The following is a 23300-nucleotide window of genomic DNA, read 5'->3' on the forward strand; positions in this document are numbered from 1 at the left end:
AAGAGTTCTTAAACAAGACAAGTCATTATACAGACAGCAGCAAACCGTTGAACGAATAGTCACTAATAAGTGAAAACCTACTATCACATCATCGCCAGCAAGCACAGCTCTGCAGATAGTATATTCTCAAAGGTCATTACTCCCTTTTTGGTGAGCATCGGTCGGTTGCCTGCTTGGTGGTTGCTTGTTTGCTAGCTTCTTGGCATGGAGACCTAAGTTTCGTCGTTCTTCTTGTCTATGTGTTGATAGTGTTACACATGTATATAAAAACACACGTATTAAAAATGATTGGATTGTTGGCGGTGGTCACATTGTTAGCAGTTTTTATATACTCTATTTCTTATATTCTTTCTCTACTCTCCCATTTCGTCGTTTTTTTTTTTCTTTTGCTCGGTTTAAAAGTTGGTTTTGCTGCTAACAACCATAATAACTTTGAAATGAACAACGCCTCCGAATTGTAAATACATATGTCATGAAAGAGCGCTCGTACCTACGCATGTGTGCCTGCGTTCTTTAAATTTTGCAAATTTTATTTTATTTAAAAAAAAAAAATGTGAAACAAATTTCAATTTCTAAACAATTTATATAAGCTCTTTAGTAGTCTCTTTTTTCCAATTAAAAATTTTCCGCCTAAACTTTTCTTAGTGACTAACGACAAACTTAAAATCTTTCACAATCTCTATACATACTTTGATATGCTTGAGTCTAGAAATTTGTATTTGCGCGCATATACATGCATGCAAGCGCACATTCGCTTTTGTGTTGATATAAGTTATGTATGTCACGAACAGTCAACCACCAAGTATCGCGTTTAACATAATTAAAATAATGTATACTCTAGAATATTAAGACATTTACAGATTTCTCTACATCAACTTCAACTTTTCGATGCACAAAAATTAAAACCTGTTTATGCTTTTGACTACACTTGTAAATCTTTACACCCTTTTTCCAAGAGTCATTAAGGGTATGCACTAACGTATTCATTCATACATATGCAATTTTATGTGTACAAGGACGACCTTTAGGGAATTCGGTATCTTTACCTTCATCTAATGAAAATGAAAAGATCAATCGTCCATGATTACATCTCGTGTGCGCCAAGTGTACTCGTACTCATACTCATTTGCCCAAACACACTAACAGACAGCGCGCACAGAGTCTTCTAGCGAAATTCTTGCCTTTTTATTTATTAAACTAACTTACAAGGTTGTCGTAAAACTCGTCGTCACCTAAAAATAATGCACACATGTGTTCTCGTGTTTCCCACGTGAGTAAGCTTAAGGATAGCAATGTCGTGGAATAGAAAAGTTCACATTTAATTGCATGCACTTTGCTTATGAAAGTACAAGTGAGAAAGCTGTACATCTCAATCTGAAATATTCATATTTTGGAAAAAATACATAATCGCCATAACAGTCGTCACAAAAATTGCAAATCATCAGCAAGTTCATCGAGCAAGTTTTTGCGCCAACTTCTAGATGGTTTTAATGCATACTCGCTTAGGATATAATATAATATCTTATTTTCATATCGATCACTAAAAGATGAGGGGTATTTTCACTTTGTCAAACCGTTTGCAACGACCCGAAGGAAGCTTCAGAGGCTCCAACAACTATATATATTCTTGATCAGCATCGAATTCTGAATCGATTTAAGCATGTCCGCTTGTTCCTCTGTGCAACTGAGTAAACATGCTCCCGTTCGCAAAATTGAAGATATTACCTACGAACTTGCTAAAAAAATTGTAAAAGGACTTAAACTTTTCAAAGAACACATCTACGATGCCCACACGTCTTGTACCAAAAACTGTGAACATCCTCGCTTTTCGTGTTTTTTGCTTAGTGTTCCTAAAGCGTAACACGTGAACCACGTAAATAACCACTTTTGTTCCATATATAGGAAATGTCAAACGTGCCCATCTAATATTATAGATTAACAAAATATTGATTTGCTTTTCTTTTTTTAATGTCGCAGTGACAGGTGTGAAAGATTCGATCACGACCAAATATCATTTTCTTACTTCTTCGACCTTTCATTTTGTTTTCCAAGAAACGATAGTAAACACCTGATCTGAGCAACACATTTCTAGGTGTTACGGTAAATATGAAAACTTGATAACCTTATAACACCGACCATTAAATGCGCGACACCACTTCGCAAAATATCAAAAATGATATCCTAATTCCATGCGAAAGTGAAGTCTTCATGAAGGTTTTAGGAAGGGTCTTCGGACCCGATTCCATAAAGCAGTTTGTTATTTGCCCGCTGCCTGTTGATGCATCATTTATTCATTCGCAGGCGTACATGTAGAGTCAAGTTGTTTTCATTCGTTGGCAAAAATTTTTGTTTACCATCGAACTGCGCTTCTTTGTTAGTTACATTATCAAAAAATAAAATATTAGATTACCATTTCTTGTCATTATTTTCAATTATTGCCATTATTTTAGAATTTCCATTTTCACAAAAACAGCGGATCTTCGATGCCAATTAATTTTATCGTGCTTATAACAATGAAGCCTTCAAATTTTAATACTCTATCGGTTAAATTAATTACGAACGATAGTAAAGAAAACAACATCCGGTTGTCGTGCATATTAACATTTGTAAAGTTTAGAAATAAAACAGTTGATAACCCCCCCCCCCCCCCCCCCTCATCTTCTTTCTCCTTTTGACCTGAAAAAACGAATCATTAATGAATTTTGTAATCCGAATCTGTCCAGTAGAGAGGAGGAGGGAGAGAAAGACAGCGGGCTAGGAAAGAGAACTGGACGGTGTTGAAATTTGTGTGCAGCATTAAACGAACAACATTAAGCACCACATTTTTTAATGAGATATGCACAATTGTAAATTTGAAAGCATTCGTTACGAATAGATAAATTATGGCCTTAAAACTAAAAGGAAAGATCAATAAATGATTGGCACTCTGCATGCTCACGAAAATTTATTCTTTTCAAATTGATTTCATATGAAACGATGAAAGCTCGCAGAGTATATCGTTCATTGATGGGAAGTAAGAAAAAAAAAACAAGCGTGATAAGGTTAATGTTGTATATAGGAAACATTTTTCTCTTCTTTTCTTTTCTTTTCTTTTCTTTTCAAGTTCTCTCTAGTTAGTTAAAGGAAGGCTGAAATTGTTGATAATGGCCTGACTCTAAACCAAGAAGCTGAGCGATATTTTCAAATGTTGAATATGCCCGAAAATTCTTTTGAAGCAAGACGAAACAACTTGCCACACAAAATTTATTAGAGAGTAAAGATGCCGCTAACGAAAAGTGGAGCGGGATCGCATAGCATAGCAGTCCTGCGTTGTTTGCGAATTCTTTGTTAATATGCAATTTAATTGCGCATATAGGAAGGGACTTGCGCAGTTTTGTTATTCGCTTTTCCTGTGAAATATTGTAATAATATTTAGGTTAGCCAAGAAAGCGCTCGGGCACTTCTGAAACATTTAAGAGCCAGTGAGCCGTTTGGCTTCACCTAACACTTTCGTTCAGTAGAGCAAAGGAACTGATGACTTATATATCCTAACTTAACGAGATCATTCTTGCCCTCCTGCTACATTTTTGACGTTTAGTGCTTGATATGCCAATTTTTCCTATTTGACATTTTGGACAGTTTTTAATTACTGGGAGCAGCCTGTTCTTTCCTTTAAGGATGGAAAATATGTTGCACCCATCATTAAAACGGAAGAGTAATGTCTTTCTGTTTAACTATTAGTGATGCCTTACCTAGACTAACTCAATATTTTTTCCATTTCCTTGTATTTCTGTTTTGGAGTTTTTTTGCAATGTTTCGAAGGCATTCTCTTAAGGCATTTACCAAAAGTGATTATGGGTAAGCTCAACCACTTCCTCCTGCAATCGTTCACGCTAATGTATGCCCAGAACTTCTTTGTTACTCTGTAAAACGACTTAGCGACTACACTTGGAAAGAAGTCCCCCTCTCCTTTCTGCTGACATATTCATCAATGAAAATTATATATGTGAAAGAATTTCTATGGCCGGGATCATTATTAGTAATTGATAAGGTACGAAATATGTTGCTATTATCTTCAATTTGTAACCTTCTAGCTTCGAGCTTAAAACCACTAAGATTATTATAACCTTTATAAGCTTAAAACTTATTTTTGCCGTTTCTTTTTTTATTCGGCATACAATGAATATGTGTTACGTGTAAACCATACACATGCACATATACCCTTGGTACAGACATACTAAGCAAAGGCAAACGAGGACCGGACAGCATGCACCCCGCTGAAAATGTTAAAGTTCACCAACGTTTCAAGCACTAACCATGTTCTACATTCTTACATACATACGTACGTGTAAATATGGCAGCGACTGTGCATTCAGCATCCAACGGAAAGCACTTCAATTTTGTTTTTACAATAGCAACAATAAATAAACCATATATAAACCGATATATGTGTATAGTTATATATTTAAATGCCAGTTGGTTCTTTATGAAGAGCTGTGTTCAAGACAGTTAATAAAATATGAAAATGGTTCAAATAAATAATTTTCTATTTTTGGTGTCTGAGCAGCGCTTTTTTGTGAACTATGAGTTCAAAGGATCATATTTTTCTTTTCTATTCCATATTCTATAATATAGTAAATCAAACGTTTTAAATCAAAGTTTTAAAGTTTTCAGTGAGAAACAGCTACATTTGTCTTAAAATAAATCCTGTTCATCTGCAAAGTAAGAATCAAACAAAATTGTATTGAATTTCGATTCAATTCGACTAAAAATCTAAAATCATTTTCTAAGCAAAACCCCTCTTCTTCTGTCAAAGGAAGAAATACAGTGACCTCTTCTATCTATGAAGTAAAGTTATTACCTTCTAATTTATTCTCGGTGGTGTTGATTGATTTATAACGTAGGAAACACGAAAACTATCTATATCCCACAGTTTTAGTCGAACGTACCCTCCGCCTCTTCTCCTTATAATCCTTCTTGTCTTCATGTATAGAGCGCAAATGCTCTGAGGGGCGATAAATGGTAAATATTCGAAGGTTATTCAGAAGATGGACATACACTAGAGAAGGATCGGTCATATATTACTTTGCAGTTCAGTATTTGACCAAGATATAGTTAGTCTGTTTCGTTATATTCGTCCTTTAGCGTTAATTCATAGGCTGTCAACTTCATATCAAACAACGAAGTGTCCAAACGAGTAGAACTCTTCGCGAATACAACAAAAAAGAAAATCCTATGGATCGAAGTTTTAGGAACTCCAAGCTAGTTGAAGATATCTGAACGTTCGGCAACTAAGAACGAAAAGCTTTTTGAGACAGAATGTTGCTTGAGACAGTAAGATAAGATGAAAAATTCGTCTGAGGGTAATTCTTTCCATTTGTTATGCCTCGCAATCGAATGTATTAAATATAAAGCTAAGATACTGCACAATGGAGGCGTTCATTTCAAAATATGATTAATGCATTAACTATGGCAAACTTGATCGGCTAAATGTAGCATTTTTAATAACGTAACGGCTCGTTTTCCATTTCATTAATGTTTTGCAAGTTCGCTTACGATTGCGATACCGAGCACCGATATTATTTTTTACTACGCTAATAAGCAATTATTAGAATTTTAAAATTTTTTCTACACATGCACAATAGCGAATTAATTATAGTAATGAATATGAATTTTCGCTTACATATACAATATTTACATAAGTTGTCGATGGTTACCACCTTCATGTAATATATAAAAAAATTATATTAAAAAAAAAAAGGAAATAAATTAATAAAAATATACACATATGCTTGTTATGTGCTTTTAGAAGTTGTTGTACCTATAACTTTACCTACCTGTACATGCGAATTTGTGCAAATATTTCATAATGTAACATTGAATTATTCATGCAGAATGGAAAAAATATTTACAATTTACAGCATTTTTCTGTTGTGCAGACCTAGAGAAACGTATGCGCTCGCATAGATAGATTAAATACATGCTCCACACTTAGGCGCTTTTTTAAAGAGAAAAAAAAGTAATATTTTTCTATAATTGCAGCCAATCGTTCCTAATAATCCCAATTTCAACAAATGTGACATTTCAAATGTTGAATGAATAATTTTCGTAACTGATAAAATAGTGAAAATTATTTTGAGTATCAATCAAAGATTATATACATATCGATCGTCAGCATAACATAATGATTGATTTTTCGTTAAAAGAGTTCGCCTTCGTTTGGATAAATTTGTCTTTCCACAAATTTCATTATCTTCACGGCTGGCTGCTGTGCAAGCTCGATTCAGATCAAGCGACGGCCTGAGCCACAACAGATTGAATAGATTAACAAAAATAAAAATATTAAAATTTGTAATAAGCACATTTATGTTACACATTAAATACACTTAACATATTACACACAACTCTAGGTGATGAATTAAATTGGGAATAGTCCTGACTTGTTATTACATAATAATTTGGATTTAATTTGCTCGTGGCTATTCGAAGAACTGCTTGGAAATTGCTATCGGCTTACAACTTCACTTTATATATTTATTTGTAAATAAATAATTCTAGAACCAACTCCTACTAAAAATGTGCTATTCTCCTCCAATTGCTCATTTCACGACCCAATGACCCAAAAAACAAAAAAAAAGTTGATAGCTGCACAGCTGAGTCGCTAATGAAGAGTGACAAACGTGGCGGATCGAATTCGACAACATCGCGGGCCGGCGATAGCTTATGCCTGGTGCAGATTAAGCTGCCGACAAAAAGAGTTTTACACCCGTCACGACCAGTGTTTATCGAAAATGATTATTTCCGGCCTGAATTATGCGCGGCAACTGGATGATTTTTATGCGTTTAAATAGTAATCGCGAGGTATGAATGAGTTGCAAACTTGCCGGTAATGGCATTCGGCCTTCATTTTCGAATCGGACAATCATATGAACACACAAATGCCGGTTTCCGGCAGCGAATTACAAATCCTTATCATCAGCGAACTTGCCAACACGCAACTTTTTTTCGTTATCTGCTTATTTTTGTCTTATTCACGTTTCTTTGGCAATGTATAAAATTCATAAAAATGTTACTTCACGCCTGCGTAATTTGTTACTCAATGCGCTTATAAATATTTAACGCAAACGCCGAGGGATATTCGAAAGCTCTCCGGTTATTTAAAAAATTTCAACTCTCTGCTCAGTTGGTTCGTAGGTTCGCCAGATAAAAAATATTTTCCTCAAAACATTCTAAACTTTCATCTGAATGGGAACAATTGCAATCAATTTTTTTCTAAATTAGCGAAGAAATCCATGTGAAATTTAGAAGTAAGTTCACGCAATTTAAACCGATTGCGGGATAAAAAGGTTAAAACGCAAAAAAATATTGTAGTGAACCAATTATGATCTGCTCATGATTACGAGAACGCGTTCAATGTGAAAGAAAAAAAGTGTTTTTTCCGGACGTAACATATCTGAAAGCAATCTTGAGTGAAATGAATTTACTTCGCCCATTGAATTTACTATTCCGCCAAGATAGGCGATGTACTGCAATATTTGGCGTATTTCAAAAGTTTACCGAATGAAAATGATCACATCGTCATTACATACAACGTGAGTACTAAAGTAAAATGAATTTTTTCAAAAACGCACGCTTTATCCTTCGGCCTTAACGTCTACGCAACGTTCCGCTTTCATCAACTTTTTTAATGGGTGTTTTTTTTCGAAGATCGTTTCTATTTGAATTCGCACATGGATCATCAATGGCGCACTCATAACTGAGTGGCAAACACATCTACCAGATCATATCAGATCGCCAATAATGAAGGGTTCCCTCGATGCGCTTACTTATAACTATGCTGATTCCATCGTAAGTATTTTGACTGATTTCGTATATTCCACATAGTGAAAGCATCGTCATTATGAAAAATTGAATGAATACATTGCTATTATTGTGACTAAACCCAAGAAGCCTATTGGGAGATGAAGGTTAAAAGTAAAGATAATGCGAATAGTGTGCTATGCGACCTTCACTGCACATCCCTGAATGTTGCAAGCGGAAGGAATAATATCGCATAAATTATATTTTCAAATATTTTGGAAGGGCTATTACTTGCTTTCCCCTCATGTATATTAAACCAAATTTTGGCATTTGCTCCATTACTTTAATAATTAAGTATTGAATTGCACATAACTGCAAACTGGTATATAAACCAAAATAAGAATGCGTAATCGTCCATCAATATGAAGAAAACAAGGGAGCTTCCTTTTATCAATAGTCTGCACCTATGTGACACGTAAGTAATCTTCTGATTCAATTGTATGTGTGTTTATATGTATTAGTTTTCTATTTCTCTTTCTATTCTATATTCTACAGATATATACAAATTTAATTAGTTTCGAACAATTTATCGCAACTACACACCTACACCACCCCCAATAAAAGTAACGAAATGAATTTGTGGTCTTTCAATGGCAAACAGAAAATTAAATGTTTGTTGTCATACTTGCTGTTGTAGTTGTTATTTTTTCGAATGTGAATTTTTTATTTTTTTTTTGTTATTTTTTGATATTGGAATGCTTTAATTTATTGTGCGGTCTGCGAACTAATTTTACAAAAATCAATTTGATTTCATTTGCTATACGGAATTGTATAATATATCTACAGGCTAGGTGCACAACAAACAGTTGCAACGCTTGAGAATATGCTATGGAAAAGAAAAAGTATACTAACTGTACTTCAGAGAGAGAGAGAGAGGGAAATGGAGAGAGAAAAGGAGAGAGAAATTAGGGAAGAGAAAGCGAAAGAAAGACGGAGAGGAAAATGAATGCAACTCGATTTTCACGCGAACTTATTCCTTTTAGCACGACTAAAAATATTATTTCGCTTTAAGTTTAACGCCCATTAATTCCATTAAATGTAATTTTTAGTGCACACACGATTTGTAACGCTCCACTTCGAAAAGGATACGCAACACGTTCCTTACTCATCTGCAGCTTTTTTTAGAAGCCATCTGCCATTTGACATACTCGCAATGAGCGTGAGATTTTGAAAAATATTGTATATGTCTGTATGAACAGTTTGTTAACAATTAGTCCATTTTTAAGCATATATTTGAACCCTTAATTCGCGAATTTATTAATGTAGCAGTGTACAGGGTGTTACAGTACGATATTTGCTAACAGATAAAAAAAGCCATTGTTAAGTGGCGTTAGTTTACAACAAAACTTAAGTCCTTTTAATGTAATATTTTCATATACTTTGCGTTGAAAGAGATATTTCAGTCTTAGAAGTGCGGTAATAATTTCTTCTGATCTATTCTTATAATTTACTATTTTATTGCCTTAAATCGGACTTCTAGACTCTAATACCGAACATTGGATTGAGTAAAGTCCCTTAAATACCTTTTAGGGTAGTTTTCAGAAGACGGAGACCGACTCATTTTTTCCAACTCTTTCATTAAACGGCAATCTCTTATAAGCAAACCGCATTCAAAACGCCGCAATAATTGATGACGCATTTCAATTGTGCTTACATCAGCAACGCATACAATGCGTTATTGAACTTGCATTTTACGACAAGCTCTCAAAATTCATGTTTATTAAAAGGATGGTCGGTCAAAGGAGCTTTTGAGCTTCCAAACCAATTGCCTGCACTTGCAAAGATTTGTAAGTTTGTGCAATGTTAAAAAGGTGTATTTTTCATCGGTTTAGAAGACATTATACCGTCCATCCGTACCTATTTGCCAAATTTTGCAAATTTTGCGGCATTTGCATGTCGGAAACTTTTTGATCGATCTATATAGCCTAAGAAGGTAGCAACATGTTTACCATATACAGATTTATAATATTTACGTAATAAGAAGTCCTGACTTCAAATATTTTCATATCAAACAAATGACTTCAAATTATATATAATTGAATTACTTTTAGAATAAGTTTTTTAACTTTCTTTTCAATTCTCGTAAAGGATTGAATGTGCGGTTTATATGTATGTTTTTTTTTTTTCTTATGTATTGCAGATATAAATGCAACGACAGGTTGTGCATTGTTTGCGAAAATAATCTGCTAGTAACTGAAGAATCCTACGCAGCCTTAAATCAAAAATGGCGTACCGTTTTTTAACAGAGACCGGTCTAAATAATTATTTCAATATATGTTGCATTTCCGGTTCTACTAACTCTTACACCTTTGAAATTTGAACGCGCACGTCTCTACACTTTATTCAAAAATTTGATCAGACCTCCGTCCTAATCCTAAACAGGAGACAAATTTTAGTTCCCCACACTTCTTATTTTAAAGTTGTAACCTTCTCTATAGACTGACACTAAATCAATAATTGTCTGCTTAGCTTTCGACTAATATTTTTTTTAGCTTCTTTAATTTTTCTGTCTATTTACCATTCTTTTGCCACCCTTCTCAAAAAATGGACATTCAGTCTCAAATTCAAATTACATAACGTAATGTTAATGTTTCCCAATAATGATTAAAATTATTTAAAACCTTTGCAAAATTTTCTTTACCTTCTGCTACGTAGAGCCTTTTTGTTTATAAATATGGTTGACTAAACCTCCAAGGAAAATGTTTTTTTTTTACAAGTATATTTTAAACGTCAAAAACAAATTTTTGTATAATTTAGAAGCATTGACGTTTTCCGTTACGTCTTGTACTAACACTTTTTTTGAAAGTAAGGTTCTTTCACATTTTCAGTTCCTAACAGACTAACTTTTTATCATACAAATTAAAGTTTAGATGACCCATTGGGTATATAAAGTATAGCGTTTCTTTTTACCATTTGGCAAACTAACAAAAGCACATTCGCCGAGGGCCTCACCAACCGTAAAAGTATACGTTCATAGCTGCTTTCATTAAAAAAATGGATATACACCTTCTTTATGCTTTCAGTTTGATTAATTTATTCAACCAAATGTGTACCACTTTAATCGGTAACCTCTTGTAATTTTTTGTAGTGAAATCAGTGGGGTTTCTGCGCGAAAAACTAAATCAATTGGCTTAGTTTTACATCTTTAAAAGAGTTTTGCAGAGAGCGGAGCTAATAATGGCAGGGCAGGGCAAGTCCCGAGCTATAAAATTCTCGGTTTACCCCTCCATTAATTTTTACATTAACCTTAGCATTACTAAGAATATGTGTGCGATTTGATTTGTGGTGATGGAGGATGACGCTTTTCCGATTGACGAATTCCAGACGAATAACAGTAGCTATTAGAAACTAGACTGTAGCGTGAATCATTTGGTTCAGCCAACATCCGATGCCCGATTCCCTTCCAATCTCCTCCAAAACAAAGTATTACATATGGCTATCAACTGTGACCATTTTCTGCGCATATCATTCTCGCATGTGACGGTTATTCCAAAGTTTTTTGAAGAATTCTTTCGAGCACAGCGCAGCGCTTTAACATCGAAATAGCCCACTCTTTTACATTTGGGATGTCTCGTCCTTTTTATGCGACATGGCGGAGGTTATTTAGTGATCGCCTTTGTCCAAATGTAGCGATACAAAATTGATAAGAAATAATGATGTGATATATAAATGTACAGTGCTAAGTACGCAGCCATTTTTCATGTAAGAGTTTGCATAAAAAGCAAGCCTTCATGCGGCTACAAGGTGTAAGGATTAGTGTTTCAATAACAAAAATAGATGAGGATTTGCATTGGCCGGGGTGGGGAAATGCGCCTAATGGTCGCCGATGCCAGTCTCTGACATGTTCATTCTCCCGAAATAGACGCTTTATACTTTTTAAAAGCCGGCCATGATTTGCTTTTACCTCTCCAACGCAATAAATTTTTGTTCTGCTCGACAACTCATCTCAAATAAATTTCATCAAATATCAGATATTTACCAAAAAAAATGTCATAAATACTTATCGCAGCCATCTTCGAGCTTATTGCAAGAAGAGTCGTTACAATTATATAAATTCCTTTAATCGTATGCAATATGAAGAAATGGACAGCAACTGAAGAACATTTATAAAAAATTTCAGTTGGTTATATGTTTTTTGTAAATGTGGCGACTTTTTACGGAAAGCTGTGGTGAAGTTGTGGGCGGATCTGTTCTCACATGCTTGCTTATCATTAGTTCGTTTACTTAATGGTTTTGTGGTATTGCCGTCAAGTGTTTGTTTAGCTTAGAGCAATTTTAAAGGCCAGTTTACAAAATAATCATTACTTGCGCTGTTGTTTTTTCATTTTTGCTTTTTCTTTTCAACAAGACTTGTATGTGAATGCTTATAATTGCACACTTACATGTGTCTGTAGAAACCAACTTTCTCTACGTTTTATAAATCGTGCTTCGCAGCGTAAATATTTTCTTTTAGTTTTGCTATTTTGTCAGATAATACTTGAGAGAATTGTTGTTTATAGTTATAGTTTATTTTATTTTTTGCCTTATTTCAATTGAAAATGAATTTTCCTGTTCAAATCATTGCTGCGGTTTGTGTGTTAGTGTTTGCGATTTGAAACTATCTTGTAAATATTATTAAAAGCATCAACTACTCAGTAAAGTTTTTTTGAGCTTTAATGCACATTTAGCACAAACTAGCTTTAAATTTTAATATTTATAAAATCTTAATACATTAAAAAACTAGTTTATAATTATTTAAACGCATGCGCAACCTTATTGGCAAATAAGCTGTCATTTAGTTACCTAATCTCCAGCTAAAACTATTTACTAGATTTTAAAAGTAAACCTCATACCAAAAAAATATTAAAAGGAAGACAAGAAAAATGACTTGTCCACTAGGTATTGTTCTGACAAATAATTTTTAGACATCGTAGATCAATAAGAAATCCAAAACTCATATATTCCTTTAAATATTAATAAGTTTTTTGCCTGCCCAACACGACGAAATTCCGCTGATCAATGATCGTGGTGGTATTAAACGATTTCGTTAGCTTTGTGCTGGCTTCGGGCTTGGGGTTAATCATATAGGAGCCACAGCCGCTCATTAATCCAATTTTCCATCATATTCTGATCAAACCCCAAAAACAAAACCCTAAGAATTCACCACAACACTAATAGAATTTGAGTTTTTCATTCCGCCGTATGGTTTCCCTATTATATCTTTATATTCTTCTTTATATTATATCTTATTGGCATAGGAAAAATGGCAATGGAAGGCGTTCTTAGGCCGTGGAAATTAAACTCTCAAAGACATTTGCAATTAATATTTGTTAGTAAAGAAATGCTAAGTTGGTATAAAAATCAAAAAAACACCAATTTTCCTTTCACAGACTAGAACCTAGTATATCAGCCTAGCATAAGGAGCAGGATGCTTCCATTAAGGTTCCAGTCTCCCTCTTAAGCAATGAAAATAATGTTGAGCAATTCTTGTTTTGTAACCACATAGCCATTTATCAACTCACATACTATTTGTGTTTCTTAAGTCAACTCTTGAAAATTGTTAGGAACTTTTTATCATAACAAGTATTATCGATAAAGGAATCGTCACAATTGATTGAGGCTATCAAAAATTTGACGCTTTATAACGTGGCATTGGTCTTTTATCGCACCGCTTGTTGTGTGCCTTTTTTTGTTTGGCTTCTTCATATGATGGAATCAGTCAAGAATGAGAAAGAAAAGATAGGACGTAACCGCAGTTAGAAATTGGAATGAAAAGCATATGAAAACAAAGTGAGATATGGAAATTCGATTGAAAAACATATGAAATGTGCTCCCAACCCATAACTGCTATGCCTTTCCTGATTGAGCATTCGGTCCAGCTACGACCAAAAGCCGCCTTGAGTTTTGATCCTGCGAACGCCGACTTGATCGTCGCGATTCTTATCTACCCGGCCGTCGCCAGCGTGATAGTATGCCATCAGCCTTATTTATTGTGTAACTTGTAAGAGGCGCTCTACTGTAGGCGTACTACACTACATGTGGCCTAACATGTGAATATCGCTGTTGTCAAGCAATATCTTGGTTAAGCAAAAAGCACACAAATATTAAATCGTCAAATCGATCGGGTCCGTCAACTGACGGAAAATTTTTTCTTAATAAATCGCTTACCAAACTGCCCTTTTAATAATTCTTCGGAAAGCGGGTGCGAAAATTGCAACCTAATGAGCAGGAGAAGAAAGGATTTGACGATGTGCAATCGGTTTTGTGACGAAAATAGTGTCGAATAGATTGATTTATTGCACAGTCTGCTAACTGACGATGAAACTTCAGTCCACTCTTCAGCTTCCGAACGGCGTCCACTGATCAGGCGGGACCGATCATGTTGCTGCTGGAATTCACGTTGAAGAAAACAAGCCTGCTGTGTTCTCAAAAAAGATGCGGTCATGCACAACGATAGTTTGGAAATACAAGTGGCCGACGTAATTTTCAAAAAGATAAGCAATTATCATTAATTTTAGTACCAAAAAACATTCGATAAAAAAGACGGTTTGACTACAGAATGCGAATTTCTTTTTATTCGTATTAATCTTCGTTCAAAACTTTTTACAACTCAGACAAATGTAAATGATTGAGTTACAATGCATTTTTAGAGTTAACCTTGAAAAATTTACTAGGACTAGCCATCAATTGGAAAGCTGTAATTTGAAGGCAGGCAGAGACGTAGCAACAAAATAAGTAAAATTTTAGAATAAAATCCCTTTAAAATAACTTTTGAAAGCTAACAAGAGATATACGGGACAGCGATTACATCTTCGTTGTTTCACAGTGAAGATAAAAGCCATAAATCCAGTAACAACTTTGATTTGAACATCGACAACCTGTTTATTCACTCCCTTTATATTGCGTCTATTGAGCGTGTAAACGCACTATGTCCATTCGCAGGCATACAGATGTACAATTACGTATTCAATTAGCCTGAAACTACTATTTGCTTCCATACGGCTGTACGAATATTGGTTGATAGCAGTATTGGTAAACATACAAACGGCCATGATAGCTGTAATATTTTTTGTGCTCATACATACTCATGCATAAATATTTCGTAAGAAATTATATTCGAAAAGCAACGGTAACGTTTGCAATAAAATAATTGAAATTTTTATTTGACTTTTTATTCTTGTTGCCTTTTAATAATTTTCCAACAAAAATACTTTATGCTCATCGACACAACCAGTGATTTGATATGAAGATAATGGCGATTGGACAGCAATCGAAGCCTCGGCCAAGAAATAAAATTGCGCAGCGAAGATCTTGACGTTATTTGAGAATTCGGCTATAGAAATATAAATTTTCTGGCCGCTTACTTCGTCATTTGACTATACATAAAATATGAAAGCGCCCATCCTGTCTTTATATAGTAATAAAAAAAAGATGTCTGCAACATATTCCAAAACTAAATAGAACAAATTAATGCGTTGTATCCTTGCCAGGGTCGCCAAAGACACATAGGCTTCAATATAATCGGGAAATTTTATTTTTTTATTTTATTTTATTTATTTATTTTATTCCACTTATACTAGAAACTCAACTAAACAAATAACAGTCGAGTTCAATAGGCTCTTAATGCAAAACTAATATTAATTAATAATAAAATTGAGTATAAGCATAATAAAACAAATAAGAAGAAAAAAAAAAAAAGAAAACAGAAAAAAAAGCATGTACACTATCAGCATAGGAGCAGACTTACAACCGGTACAGGACCAAATTGCAAATGAACCCCTAAGCCATCGCAAACATGCATAAGCCTGGCAACCGATAATAAATTGACAATAATTCACTTTCGAAACGTAACGACTTTTTAGGATAAAAGCTAGTTTAAATAAAACACGCGTATTAAGCAATGTTGCTTTAATGGACTTTAAAGAGTCCGATAACGAGAATACGTGGTAGACGTCATTTAGGTTCTTGCAAACTACTCTGAGCGGATTGAACAGCTCATAATTAAACTTACACTGACTTAACCAAGATAAAGTGCCTGGAGAAGCGGTTAGGGACATTAAAGCTTATTTCACCAAGTAATGAAGGCGAGTCAATAGTACCATTTATTACTTTGATTACAAAGGAAACGCCAAGAACAAATCTGCGTTTCTCAAGAGACGGTAAGGACAGAAGAAGCAACCTATTCTCATAGGTAGGAAGAGAGGCAAATGGATCCCAACCCAAATTTCTAAGCGCAAACAGCAAGAACTGCTTTTGAACAGATTCAATTGAATCTACGTGGCACCTATATGAAGGAGACCACACAACAGAGCCATACTCGAGTACGGGTCTAACCAAACACATGTAAAGCCTTTTCGTAATGTAGGGATTATCAAGCTCTTTGGACCACCTTTTTATAAAACCAAGCGCGGACCTAGCTTTGCTTATCGAGAGCTCAATATGCAAGTTAAAACGTAACCTATGGTCAAATAGAACGCCTAAATCTGTAATCGAATCGACGTCCTCCAACTTATGCGAATCTATGAAATACTGAGTAATGAATGGCTTTCTTCTTGAGAATGAAAGCTTCTTACATTTACTCAGATTTAGTTTCAGGAGATTCAAAGAGCACCATGCAACAAAATTATCCAAATCACCTTGAAGCTGATGTGATTGCGATTCAACAGAGAAGGAAGAAAACAGTTTCACATCATCAGCATACATTAAGATCTGGCTGGAATTAACCATCGATGGGAGATCGTTAATGTATAAACTAAATAAAATGGGACCTAAGTGACTTCCTTGAGGTACGCCAGACGTAACGGGGAATTCATCCGAGCTAATGGACTCTGGACAAAACTCTGAAGGATCTATTGTGCAGATAAGAGCTTATCCATTCCACTAAGTAGGGTGGGAAACGAGAGGCTCGGAGTTTAAAGATAAGTAGTCTATGGTTAACCATATCAAATGCTTTGCTTAAATCAGTGTAAATAACATCTGTGCGAGAGCCACTAGAAAAAGCCTTGAAAACATGACAGGTAAACTCTAACAAGTTGGTGACTGTAGATCGTCCTTTCCGAAAGCCGTGCTGGTGCGGAGAAATATACGAATTAATGGCAAAGGCCAAATGCTGACTCACAATACGCTCGAACAACTTGGGCAAGACACTCAACTTGGCTACGCCTCTGTAGTTCTCAACAAATTGTCTACTTCCACTCTTGTGGATAGGAATAAGGAAACTACTCTTCCAACATGAAGGGAAAACACCTGAATACAAGGACATGTTAAAAATCTTTGAGATCACACCACACAACTCGACAGCGCAAGATTTAAGTACACATGATGGAATTCCATCAGGTCCAGGCGAACAACTGTATTTTAGAGAACTCAACCCTTTGAAAACATCATCTTCCGAAATAACCAAGTTAGGTATTGAAACCGAGTTAGTTATAGGATATGGGTAGTTTGCTGATAAATCGAAATTAGCAATCGAAAAGTTTCGTCGGAAATACTCAGCAAATAGATTTGAGATTTCAAAATCATCCGAGGAACTAGAGCCATTAAAAGAAACATGAGAGGGATATGTGGAAATTTTTCTTTTAGAGTTAACAAATTTAAAGAAGAATTTAGGATTAGCAAACAGAGAGGATTTAATGAACTGAAGGTATCTGCAATAATAATGATGGTTGAGGGAGTTAAATCTATGCCTCGCCACCGAGCAAGCGACATAGTCGAGCGCAGAGCCACTTTTCGAATATTTTTTGAATAGCGAGTTTTTCTATTCTTGTGATATTTAATTGTCTTGATAAACCACGGGGGACATCTGCTTCGAGGTCGACAATGCTTGATCGGAACAGATGCAGCAATAGCTAGATTTAATGTATTGTAGAACGATGGCAATAAGCTTTCAATACTACCGGTTGAGAAATCAAGCGTCAGATGTGAGAGACGATGTTTTAGTAATACAATATTGATTTTATGAAAATCATAATAATTATTTAAAAAAGTTTGATTTGGCACATTAAGGCATTTCAACAAACCATCATTAATATGATGAAAGGAAATGCATATTGATGGATGATAAGGATCCTCAGGTAAACTAAAAGGTGGACAACGATTTACGTAAATCTCGGGAAAATTGGCAAAGCAGAGATCAAGCAGTCTACCATTACAATTAGGGGTACGATTATATTGACCCAAATTATGATCAAACAATTCACTAAAGAACACAACAGCCCTATCAGACGTTGAAGTAGGAACCAAACAGCCAGAATTATCAGTGTTACACCAAGTGACTTGAGGCAAATTGATGTCACCCAATGCAACGACCAAATCGGTGGGTCTAGACCGCTTGGCCACTTCACAAATGAGGGCAGCGTGTTTCCTGTAAATGGAGATATCAGAATTTGGGGGAATATAGGAGCAGGTTATAAGTAGATGTTTATCAGGCATATTCGCACGAATAGCGATAAATTCAACTTCAGGAGAAGTGGGAAATTCAATTAATTTGGACGGGACTGACGCAGATATGGCAATTAATACACCACCACCAATGCGATTTACTCGATCATTTCTAAACACTTGGAAAGAATTATGAAAAAGTTCCGACGAATGTAGATCGGGTTTTAGCCAAGTTTCAGTAAAGGCCAAACAGAAAAATTCCGTGCTCACTGAATTTAGAAAAGTGGAACGAATTTTCGAATTTAGGCCCCTAACATTTTGATAAATGAGAGATAGTGGGCCTGAAGAAACAATTAGTTTTTTGAAGGCGACAAGACTATTGCCTTGGTATTACGAGGACGATCTCGAGGGATAAATTCCTTAATTAAGGATCCTACTGGCCACAGTGATTTGTTTAACAACATATTACTGTTTTCAGTTGAAACTAATATTTTAAAAGAGGAGATTGCCCTAGCTTGAGAAGGAGCCATTTTGAAGATGCTGACACGCTTTAAGTTGACTGATGGGACTTTCGTCGCCAGATAACCTTTTATGTTATCCACCGATGTTTCAGGTGCCAGTCTTGACACAAATATTTCGTTTCTGGGAGGAACTGCCGTCAAGCAAATGTCATTATTTGGAACAGGAGGGGGGTTCACAGTAGGAGAGTTTCGAGTGGGGGAAAATATAGATGGGGTTATCGCCCTTGTACCGGCAGCTTGTGACACTTGCCCAGTCTGGTGACCAGCATTCACACGCGAACAGCCAGGAGGAGAGGATGACTTATTTTTCTCTTCATTACTTTTAGGCGATGGCACTTGATTAGAGTGAGTGGCGGCTCTTGGCGGAGATACCCTTGCCACTTCAGCGTAGCTTAAAACCGATGGACTTGCCGGTTTGTTTGTAACTGTTTTGCTACCAACCGACTCAGCAATATCGGAAACATTACTGTTCATTTTAGAGTTAGAGGGAGCGGTAACTTGTACCAACGAATTAGATTTGGAGAAAGCCAGAGGTGACGTCCCACACGCTACGCTACGAGTAGAAGATGAGTGTCCAATAAAGCGACACTCATCAAACCTAGACTTAATGAGCTCAAACTTTTCCCACAAGGAGCCGAGATTTCTACTCAATTCCGAGAAACCATAACGGGTCTCTGTGAAAAAGTTTATAAAAGTCAATGTCTCGCTGCCTGCAGTCAGGACATGACCATCTTAAACCTTTAGACGGATCAGCGACTGCGTCAGCAGCACGGCCGAGAATACCGGCACACTTTGCATGACCAAAGCGCTCGCAGAGCCAACAAGAAACGAATCTATCAGAATCCGGGCCTGATTTCGCCCGACAAGGTGTATATAAACACTCCATGTCCTGTCAAAAAGACAGTTGTTGATTATGAAGAACAGACACACAAATCACTAAAAAAAAAAAAAAAAAATCCTGAACATAAAAATTTATCAACCAATTTGTGCAAGACTTCTCTGTTAGGTTGACACGATAACGAGAGATCACTAGCAACACAAACTCCAAACAGTAAAAAAATAACAGAGAAAAAGAGAGAAAACAAAAAAAAAGAGAGATTTTTATCAGAGCTCAAAATTTTTGTTTGCAAAAATCAAATGAATCAAATGAAATCGTAAAAGAAAAATATTTCTCTTACTTTGAATTCACTCACTTTCTTCTCAAAGTATATTATAAAATCACACACTATAAGGCAGAATAGCCACGAAATTCAACAAAAAATTAAAATTTTAATTGCCGACACAAAATATATACGACAAAGTTGCCAGACTTGGCTATTTGTGCACTTTCGTACAAACGTACGTTGCGTACGGTATACTCCGCATCATAAGTATTGTAAATAATAAATAAACGTCGGTAGACATGCCTTTGAAATATAGAGCGATTTTGCCTTCCCCCATTTTTTCAATCTCTGACAGTAGTAGGTCGTTTAAAATTCGTGGCAGATTTCTACAACCAGTTGATGCAGTAAGTTGCGGCTCTTGTTTTTGATTGCTATAATTTTTGTTCAACGGCTTGAAAATAATCAATTAATAAAATTCTTTTAGTATTCCTCCGGAACAACCTACTTATTAAAGTCTCTCCCCCTCGCCTATATAAGTCGAATATACCCAATATACCGTTCTCTTTATATAAAATATCGCTTAATATCAATGTGTTTACACATATGAGGTATATCTGTCTGCAATTTTGATGACTCTGAAAACCTTAATAGTACTGAAGATGATTAAACGAGCACCGTTTCAATGAGTTGGCATAAATCGAGAGCTTACAAATGATCGTTCGTTTAAAAATCGTACAAATATCCTTGAGAAATACGACCATTATTCATTGACTAGCCATGTCCTGATTTCTCCCCCTCATTAGCAGCTCTCTCACGCAGTGATCCGCTTGATGTGCTCGCAACCTGAACCTAAATTAAGTACACGAAGCCAACAACCCAAGAACCATATATTTTTGCGTCTAGCAAAATACAGACTGCAGCGCTCAGTGATGATATGAACACTTGAGCGGAGTTTGGAAATTTTTTTAATAAACAACGACAAAATTTAAAACGAAAAAGCTCTCAGCATTCAGAACGTTAAGTCCTTACCATTTTTTTTATTTTATTTTTTTTACGAAGAAAAACTGCTTGCTAACGGAAAGAAAAAATATTTTATTTAAACTATATACATATTTTCCGAATCTTTTTTAAGAATATAAATAAAGACTTATTTATTTTTATTTTAATAAATTGAGGGAATGAGAAAGTCATCCAATTTTTCTTATTAGACGACCGGGCGGTTTAATTGTTTTTTGCAGTTAAATTGACGTGAATGAACAAATAAAACTTCATATGAAATCCATTTCGATAGAGAAAGTTGGGGCGTCGTAGAGATGATATCACAAAAAGGGAAATTCGCACTTTGATAGGCGGTGATAAATAAACTGAACAAGTTTAATAGGCTTCTACCAAGAAATATGAGAACTTAAAATAGACAATAACGATAACAACTTGTGAATGTCCCACATTGCTTTACAATGCCTACATGAAAATGCTACTTTATATGGGTGGAAAAGATGACTCGATCTGATCTATTTTCAATCGCGTAGGTCGTACATATGTCAGTGTACAAATTTTATTAAAATATCCTAAAAATTACGACTTGTACGATCATGTGGACAGACAGACTGAAATTCGCTCAGAAAATAACAAATTTTGATAACGCAAATGGTGATGAATCTATGGATTGCGCTGCAAATCTCAAATGTACTCTTGCACGGTGCAGGGCACAGATAATAATTATAATAATGTTGCTGGCATTTTTTAATTGTATCTAAACATTCATTCATAGCTTGTTCAGTAAATTTCATTTACGTTCAAACCATACTTTTGCGGTACATCGTCGTCAATTGTGACAGACTTCTCGATTAATTTTAGATCCTATTTAAAAAGCATACTGTTCAAAGCTATTGACGTATCATTACTAGTTTAAATTGAAGTTATGTGTCTTGTTACGTCCACTTTTTTTCTGTTTTTTTTTCGTTTAAAATTTGTAACAATCAAAAATTGAAAAATCAATGATTTGAGTTTTGCGGCGATTTGATTAAATTTTAATTACATTATATTGCGTGCGCTAATTGTGATTGTGCGAGTTTTTATTCGCGATCCACATACTGCAGCCTTGATTTATTTTTACAATAAAAAAGAAAAACCAATCTGTTCAAGCTTTACAGGTTTACAGACAGATCGTTTTTACTTATATTTTTTTTTTTGCCAAGTCTTAGCCATGACTATATAAGCGCACACAATTTTTATATCGCATGGAATTGAAAACAGTTCAAGTAACTGCAAAAACCGGTGTCGTGCATAAATTGAGATACACAAACAAGTGGAACAACTGCAGCACACCACTTACTCTACCCGTTCCAAATATGACGATCGATTTGACAACATTCTAAACGGCTTTAATGAACTGCGTTAAAAGCGTGATCGCCAATAGCAAATACGCAGCGTTTAACTTAAGCTAAATGTCTGCGTAATGCGATGTAATAAAATGTTTCGTAATGAAGCATTGGAGGGACATTAGTTTGATGACAAATATTATGTTGCGTCAAATACATTTGAAAATCGCAACAAACGTAATGGACAAATTAACATACATATGTTTTTAACAATGTTACAAATTTAATATGAGAAAGAGAGAGAGAGAGAGAGAGGGAGAGAGAGAGAGAGAGATATAATCACACAGTGAATGAAGCAAAAATGACAAAATGTTGATAACAATTTCCACATAACACCTAAAGTTTTACTTCCATAATGTATGTACACCGTATCCATATGCGTACATTTGAAGCTATTCTAAAAGCGTTTATCAATCGCAACCAGCACGTTTGGTGTTGCGAAAAACTAAAATGAGGAGAAGAATGAGTTCACAGTTGCTCTTTGCTTGCCCCACTATAATAAAATTTAACAACACCGACACACAATCGACACAGCCTGCCTGCCTGCGTGTGTGTAAAAATGATTCCAACAAAACAAGCAGACTTTACAATTGAAAAATGACAACAACATCGATATTTCAAACGCACATGCAGACAAACACACGTTTTTATATTCACGAATAACCGCATGAATCCTCTGTATGACCTAAATGCAAACGTGTTTAACATTCAGGCGACCAGTCACCAATCAACAACAACCACAAACATGTACATAAAGCTTTGGCTTTTCACTTAAAAAGTCCACAATACATATAACTATCATGTTTCTATCCCGCATATTCCATATACCATCAACGGGCCAGCGAAAACTGGCAACCAGCTCTTTGACAATTCAGTTCTAAGGCCATTAAAATCCCTATTTAACTAAACACTTTGATTTTAGTTCAACTCAAACTCAACTGTAAATTAGCTAACACTGCATATGTATGTATATCCGATTTTCCTGTTTGCTTTTCCTCTTTTTTTTTTTTTTTTGTTTTAATTCCCTCAATCATTCCTATGTTACATATAAACTGTCTTTTTTTGCGTCTTTGATTATACTTTATTCTCTAGTCATA

The 23300-nt window shown here is 35.3% G+C and overlaps 1 protein-coding gene across 5 annotated transcripts in view; it reads left to right on the forward strand.

Annotated features, from left to right (window-relative positions):
- The window catches only part of LOC119640340 (vasorin), a 50515-nt gene that overhangs the window by 6382 nt on the left and 20833 nt on the right, over nt 1-23300 (forward strand). The gene's annotated exons all lie outside the window — the stretch shown is intronic.

Source organism: Glossina fuscipes, unplaced genomic scaffold (assembly GCF_014805625.2).
Source record: "Glossina fuscipes isolate IAEA_lab_2018 unplaced genomic scaffold, Yale_Gfus_2 121, whole genome shotgun sequence".
NCBI lineage: Eukaryota > Metazoa > Arthropoda > Insecta > Diptera > Glossinidae > Glossina > Glossina fuscipes.